Genomic DNA, 6,985 nt, shown 5'->3' with positions numbered 1-6,985 from the left:
CTCTCTACTTAGAGATGAGTTACTCTTGCTGGAGATATATTACTTTATTCTCTGATCCTTGATGTTCTTCTCTGATTCTTAGTCATTTGGTAATGTGTTCACTTTTGGCTAACTTGTTGGAGAGGGATTCGGTAACTGTGAGCTCATGTATTTCCCCTACTATGAAATAGTCTGTTGATATTTTCTCCTTTCTCCTATGTCCTCCAGTGTGGGAATCACAGAATAAGTTTTGCAATTGGATTTATGACAGGGAATTTCACTCCTTGTGCAACAACTACAATGGGTTGCAAAGAATTGTCTAAAATTCACCATGTTCACATGCTTAGCTACTATGCCCCTAGTCTTCTCTACAAAGTGAGTAAGGATTGAGCAGTAAAACAGGAAAGTAAATAAAAAGAAAAAGGATGTAGGAAATAGAAATTTTAAAAAGGCAAAGAAAAAAGAAGGAAAGAACTAAAACAAAAAGAGGAGAAAAAAACAGAAATCACATGGTAGATAATGAAATTGGGTTAAAAATAGAAAATTTATTCAAAACATCCATTTTCTAGATGTGAAGATAGGATTCTTTCTTTTAAATGTGGATATAATGATTTTTTACACCAAAGTTCTATTACATCAAAATAAGAGTGTTACCATTTCACTTAAGAGAATTTAGCATCATCAGCTTTAAAGGAAATACAATAAATATTTTTAAACAAATTAAACTATCCTCATCCCAAAAAAAGTCTTCTTAATGAGTGCCAATTTCAAAGGTAGACCAATCATCAGAAAATTTGGAATGTGAAACACTGAGTTGAATTTAAATATCATCAATGTCTCCATCACCATCTCCAATATCATCAAACCGGATTTCATCATCTCAGGACCAAATGTGTCTGTTTCATTGATTTTAGCATGTTCTGGAAGCTCTCCATATGTCTTGAGACTTCTAGCCTCATCTGCATTGTACTTCAAAATTACATGTACTTTGTAATCCTGAGATTCTTGCAGACTAACCAATATATCCAAACCTTTTTCTCAGTTTTCCTCTGATGACATAAACTTTTCACATCATCAAAACATATTACCTCTAATTGTCCATTTCCCAACATCTTGATTACCTGAGCATACTCTTGTCCATTTTCTTTAAACACCACCTCTGTTTTTTCAACTTCCTTCTCATTATTAGCCCCTGCACCTGTTTTTACTTCCTTTACCTTCATTCTTGGGCATGGTGGTGAGGGCAAACTCTCAAAACCTTCAACTTCTTATGGGTGGAGACAGCTGACTGTTTTCTGGTAGTTACTACTGGAAAGCTTGCAGTGATTAAAGGAAAAACAAAAACATTTTATTTTATCTAAATCTTAACATTGAAAGAACCAAGGACAAAGACCAAATGTTAAAGTATCATCATGTCCACCACTGGTCAATCAAATGCAGAAAAAATACATGAATTTAGAAACATAATCTGTTTAGCAGTACCTCCATCCTGTATGTATCTGAAACTAAGGCAAGGAATGAATTCTATGTTATGAACCACCTGTGCTGAAGACCTGCCTCATTTCATTGACCCAAAAGTCAATAATGTGGTCACTGTGTTACCAAGGATTTTGTCAAAATTGAATCCAATCTGTGTGTTCCATGTGGACCCATATCAATGGCTTTAAGACATCTTGGGAGTGGAATATCTGTTGACAGAGGACAAAGCACAATGTGTGGTTTCATCTTAACTATGCTGATTGTCTAGGAAAATGACAGTCTCACAATGGTGTTAGCTGAAAGCAATACATTGGTACATGGCTGTTGCACCCAGGATCAGGAATATACAAAATTTTTTTATTCAAAAATACAAAATAAGTTATCTGTAGGTATGGAAAATGACAAAAATAATGTATTATATATTGTCATTTGAAACCAGTAACTGAGGTTAAAGTGATTTTCTTTCTTTCTTCCTTCCTTCCTTTTTTCTTTCTTTCTTTCTTTTCAGGTTTTTCCTGTAGGACATGTGTACTCACTGGAGAGAGATAGAAAGACAGTGAGAGGGAAAATGAGAAATCACTCCCAAGAAGGGATGGCCATACCATAATCCCTTCTCCTCTTGGGATTTTGGACACACTCCCACATGAGCCCAGCATTATTTATCAAGACCCCAGGTCTAAGAATTGAACCACAGTTGCCCATGTGGGAGTCCAGGACTTTAACCACCTTGCCAAATGCTGGCTCCTATAAATTTTAAATATAAACCAGCCTTTTCCTCAGTTTTATTTTATTCAAATAGCTTCTCTTAAGTTATCAGTGAGGAGCACTGCCTTAAGCTTCCTATCATAGTTAATAATTATTCACATGGTGTTGGTAAACTGTCCAGGACCCCATCCAGAATCACACCACAAGGAATGTAAAGAACTAGGGAAATTTGAGCAATTCTCAAGGGAAAGGGCAGCAATTCAGTTGTGAAATAACCCACATGAAGGTATTATCAGACAAAACACGGCTCTTGACATTGATGTAAAGAAATAAGCACTTAGCAGAGAATAAAAAATAGAAAAAAGACACAAGTGGACATATTTAGAATTTAACATACACTCATCAAAATTGAAAAAAAAAATCACTGGATGTGCACACAGAGAATGGAGAAAACAGGAAAGCGGTGGAAAGCTTGGAGACAGCAAGGACAGAGATAAGAGATGAGCAAAAGTCAACAGAGCCAGAGAAAGGTGGGAAACAAAACTAAATTCTGACCTTTTGTCTCCTTAAGATGCCTGGAAGAGGGTGAAAGGGGCTGGTGGGGAACTAAACAGGAAGAGAACGGCCGCACCCTCGGGCAATCTCACTGGAGGGCAGGAGAATGCACAGGCCAGGACCACAAACTGAACCCTCAGAAAGCAGCTGATGAGCCAGAGACTCTGCTTCCCCCTCTCTGCTGGGGAATATCCATTTAAATTTGTTATTTTATACATGCAATCACTGTACTTCACAACCGCTTATGAAATGAAATTTCCCATCAAAAATACAGCACACACCAGTCCAGTTAGGGATACTATACACGCTATGGAATACTACTCAGTCCTAAAATACAAGACCCTGGAATTTGATAGAAAGTGGGCGAATACCTATTTCTGATGATGCCTCCACAGCGCTGAGACAAGGCGAGGAGAGAAGAGGCAATGCCCTGGCCCTGACTCATAACCCTCAAGGCAAAACCCTCAGTGCTCAGCGGGACTTTGGGAAGAGGAGAGAATGTACCTCCCTGACTCCCACCAGTCAGTCCTGCATCTGCTGCAGGCAGCTCCTCCTTCCTAGGGTCAGTCAAGCCCCAGGTTTCACAGCCTTCCGATTACCCATGAGGGTCATAAGTCTCACGCACACTGACTCCTCTGGAATCTGACATCGCCACTCTAGCACTTTCTGAGCCACGGGCTCTCCTTCAACGTTCTGCGCATGCGCGCCCCTTCTGGGCCCTTCTTTTAAAGATGCCTTTGCGCAACTGACCGCCCAGTGCACGCTCATCCTTCTGCAGAACTGGCGGCTGAAGAAGAGTGCTCCCACCTGTCGCAGTCAAACCTGATTACCTGCTGCTCCTGCGGGCAGTTACCCAGGCAAGTAGTGCCCCTCACCCTGCCCTGGCCTCGGTTTAGAGAGGGACCTTCTAGAAGACTGGGAAGCCTGGGGCTGCTCCCACCACCACCTTGCTGCCCTGGCTTCCCAGGGCCAGCCAGGTAGCAGTGTTCCTCCATCCACTTGCAGGCCATCTGCCCAGTAGCCAGCGAGATTGCTCCACAGATCATCAAGCATCTGGAGACGTCCCCCAGGAGGTTGCGGACCCTGGGTCCTCTCTGAGGGTCTCTACCTCATGGTGTAGGCAAGGACTTCAGAGAAAGCCAGGGCCATTTGCTCCCAATCCCGTGGCCTCCTGCAGGACTGTCTGCTTGGCCCAGGAGCAGGGAGTGGCCCCTTGCAGTCTACAGCCCCCAGGGTGGTCCAAGACTCCAGGATGGAGATGGCAGGAAAGGAGGTGGAGGAGAAACATCATGGAAGGGCTGGGCAGGGGGCACACCACACAGTCACACACACCTCTACTGAGTCAACAGGGGTCCCCTAGGGCTCAGGGTGAGCTTGCTCAGCTTTCAGGCCCTGCAGGGGAAGTGGAGGTCTCTGCTCCTTCATTCCCAGGTCTGGGCCTCTGGAGAGACCCCTCCAGACCCAGAACTCTGAAGAGACAGACAGGAGGGAAGGCAGGGCCTCCTACCCGGCCACCTTACCCCCAAGAAATGCCATCTGGAGCTCCTATAGCTCTACCCGGGGATACCCACCATCAAATTGGAGGGCTCTGGCTGCACCCCACTCCCACCTGGCCTTTAGGAACAGGAAGAAAGAGAAGGAGGAGGGCTCCTAGGCTCCGTCAGCCACCTCAGTAGTTTCTCAGATGAATAGGACACGCCAGGAAAACGTGGCAGACTCCACCATGGGGAGGGCAGGAACACCCCCAAGTTGCCCACCCCCAGCTGACAGTTCTAGGTCCTGAGAACGTAAGTTTTGTTTGCTACCTTGGAGGTGAGGGCCCCCTCTATAACTGCTGCCACCGCCCCTACTGGGTTTTCGGGTCACTGCAGAAGACCTGGATTGAGAAAAGAAAGAGGCCTTCCAGCGCCTCAATAGGTTCTTGATGGGTGAGGACGAGGCCAAGGCCAGTGGGACCAGCAACAGCCCACAGCTTTCCTGCTCTGTGCCCCCACCTGCTACAGGCTCCATCCTTTTCTCTGCTGCCCCTCCAGCCCCAGAAGTGGTTCCTGGATGGAGAACAACCAGAGCCCAGCGGCCTCCCAAGGCCCAACAGCCCCACTGGACAGCCCTGCAGTAGCCCTCCCTGCACAGCCTGGGTCTACAAGGAGGCACAGCACCCCAGGCCCACTCTGCTCCTCACAGGGAGGTCCAGGTTCCTCTCCAGGCTCCCTGCCCACAGCCCAGTCCACCTGGATGCCCCCTGCCTCCTCCCCACCGTCAGGGTTGGACTGGGCTGGCCCATCCCACAGGGTCCTCGTCCCCTGCCCTACTCCAGGCATGGCCCTCACAGTGCAAGACCAGACTCTGGCCCCTGCTCCCGCAGCTGCTTCAGGGGTGCTTCCAGCTATCCTGCTTCAGCCCATGTGGAGAACTTCTGGGAACGGGGGGGACGGAGGCCCTGGGAGCCCCTGGGCCTCAGCCAGCACGTCGGCACATATCAGTCTTACATTCCAGTCAAAACCTAGCACCTCCAGAGTGGAGGTCCCCTCACCCATGTGTGTCGACCCTCCTAAATCCCCCTCTAAGCACCTGCCTCCCTTCCCTGGTCCTAGCCCCCCCTCACCACAGGCCTAACCGGCTATGCACCTGGGTTCAGCTCAAGCCCCTTCGTGACCTCACCTGCAGGCTGGGCTCCTGGACTAGTGACTGACAGCAAGGTGACCCCAATGGACACCACTCCCCTCCCCACACCCACCTCCCCTCACTCCAGTTGGGGGGTTTCCCAAAGGCTTCAGTGCCCCATCCCTCTCATCTGGTCAGGCTCCTCAGACACTATCCAAGGGCAGTGCATGCTCTGATAGGGGCAGGAGAACCCCCCATACCCAGAAGTCCTGCACCCCCCACTCAAACTCGGATGCCTCCTGGTGCCCCCAGGGTCACCCCCAAGCCCATTTTGGGAGCCCAAAGTAGACAACGATGTGGAGTCCCAGCTCCCCCAGGCAGCCAAGTCTAGAAAGCTGGCAGCTCCAGCTAAGGCTGGGCCCCCAACCACTTCTCCAGGCCGGGGAGCCCTGGGCAAAGCCCCACAGCCCGCATTAAGGAGCCGGGTACCAACAAGCTGCTCCTCTGGCAGCCACAGCAAGAACAGGCTGTCCTCCGCTGCTGCCTCAGCTGTCTACTCCTCTGGACCTTCACTCCGTCTGGTTTGGCAGGTGCCCCCATCAAGCCCAGGGGTGCCAGGAATAAGAAGCCTGACACCTGTCAGGACAACACACCTGTTGGCAGCAAACGCCCAGCCCCCTTGAAAGTGGTGAATTCAGAGAAAAAAGGGAGATAAGTCAGTAAGTAAGCAACTCTGGAGGACTGACCTACGCAGCACGGGGAGCACTGTGCTGGAGGCGGCGGGCCCTGCTGCAACCCCTCGCAACTAGATGAGGTTCCAGGAGTACATGACGGAGCTGCAGATGGCCATGGGCACTAAGCCATCTAACCCCAGCAGCTCTCCTCTGCTCAAGCAAAAGCTGTGGATGATGTTTGCAAAGGGAGTGTAAAGAAGGCCCTTTGTGAAATTAAAGTCCACGCAGCAGATAGCATGGGATGGAACTGATCATTCCAGGAGAGTGGCATTTCTACATGAAGGCAGTGAATGCAGCTGAGACAGGTGGCTGGTGGCTCTGGGCAGTTCCAAAGCATGACCGACTCATTCTAGGACTGGAAAATAATGTGAAACCAGGGCATCTCTGAAAACCAATCTGTCTGAACTTCGACTGTGCTGTGACCTCTGAGTGCAGCAGGTCCGTGCTATCCAGGAGTTTGTTCACCATGATGAGAATCACGGTGATGAGTCCTGAGAATCATTCACCTCCCTGCACAGAGAACATGAATGAAGCCTCTCCTCTACTCAGTGCCGCACGCAACACGTTCATCACAACACTTGAAGATGTGAAGACGGTGAAGGCCAAGTTTAAGCCTGATACGTTTCAGATGCCCAACCCTGATCCCTTAGTTTCTCCTGGGTCACCGTCTCCTGTTCAAATGAGGAAGCGTTCTGTCAGCTGTCCTGGTTCTTGCTGTTCAGAGAGGAATAGACACTCTATGAAAGAACCAGTGTCTACACTTCACTGACTCTCCCGGCGATACCACAGAACCTGCACAGATGCGGACTCTTGCAATGATACTCCTCTTGAAGATCTGGGTAGATTTCTTCACTGTTCAAGAAATGCAGCTGATGGGGAACCAGCAGTTAGCACGATGGCTATGTCGCTGGACTCCCACGTAGTCGACC

General features: G+C 48.6%; 1 pseudogene; it reads right to left on the bottom strand.

The window, feature by feature from the left end:
• Positions 1 to 799: 799 nt before the first annotated feature.
• Positions 800 to 1,212, bottom strand: LOC102479984 (eukaryotic translation initiation factor 1A, Y-chromosomal-like; annotated as a pseudogene).
• Positions 1,213 to 6,985: the final 5,773 nt, after the last annotated feature.

Source organism: Tupaia chinensis, unplaced genomic scaffold (assembly GCF_000334495.1).
Source record: "Tupaia chinensis unplaced genomic scaffold, TupChi_1.0 Scaffold000278_1, whole genome shotgun sequence".
Classification (NCBI taxonomy): Eukaryota; Metazoa; Chordata; class Mammalia; order Scandentia; family Tupaiidae; genus Tupaia; species Tupaia belangeri.
The sequence above is the reverse complement of the archived record's forward strand: the minus strand, read 5'-3'. Positions and strand labels throughout refer to the sequence as shown.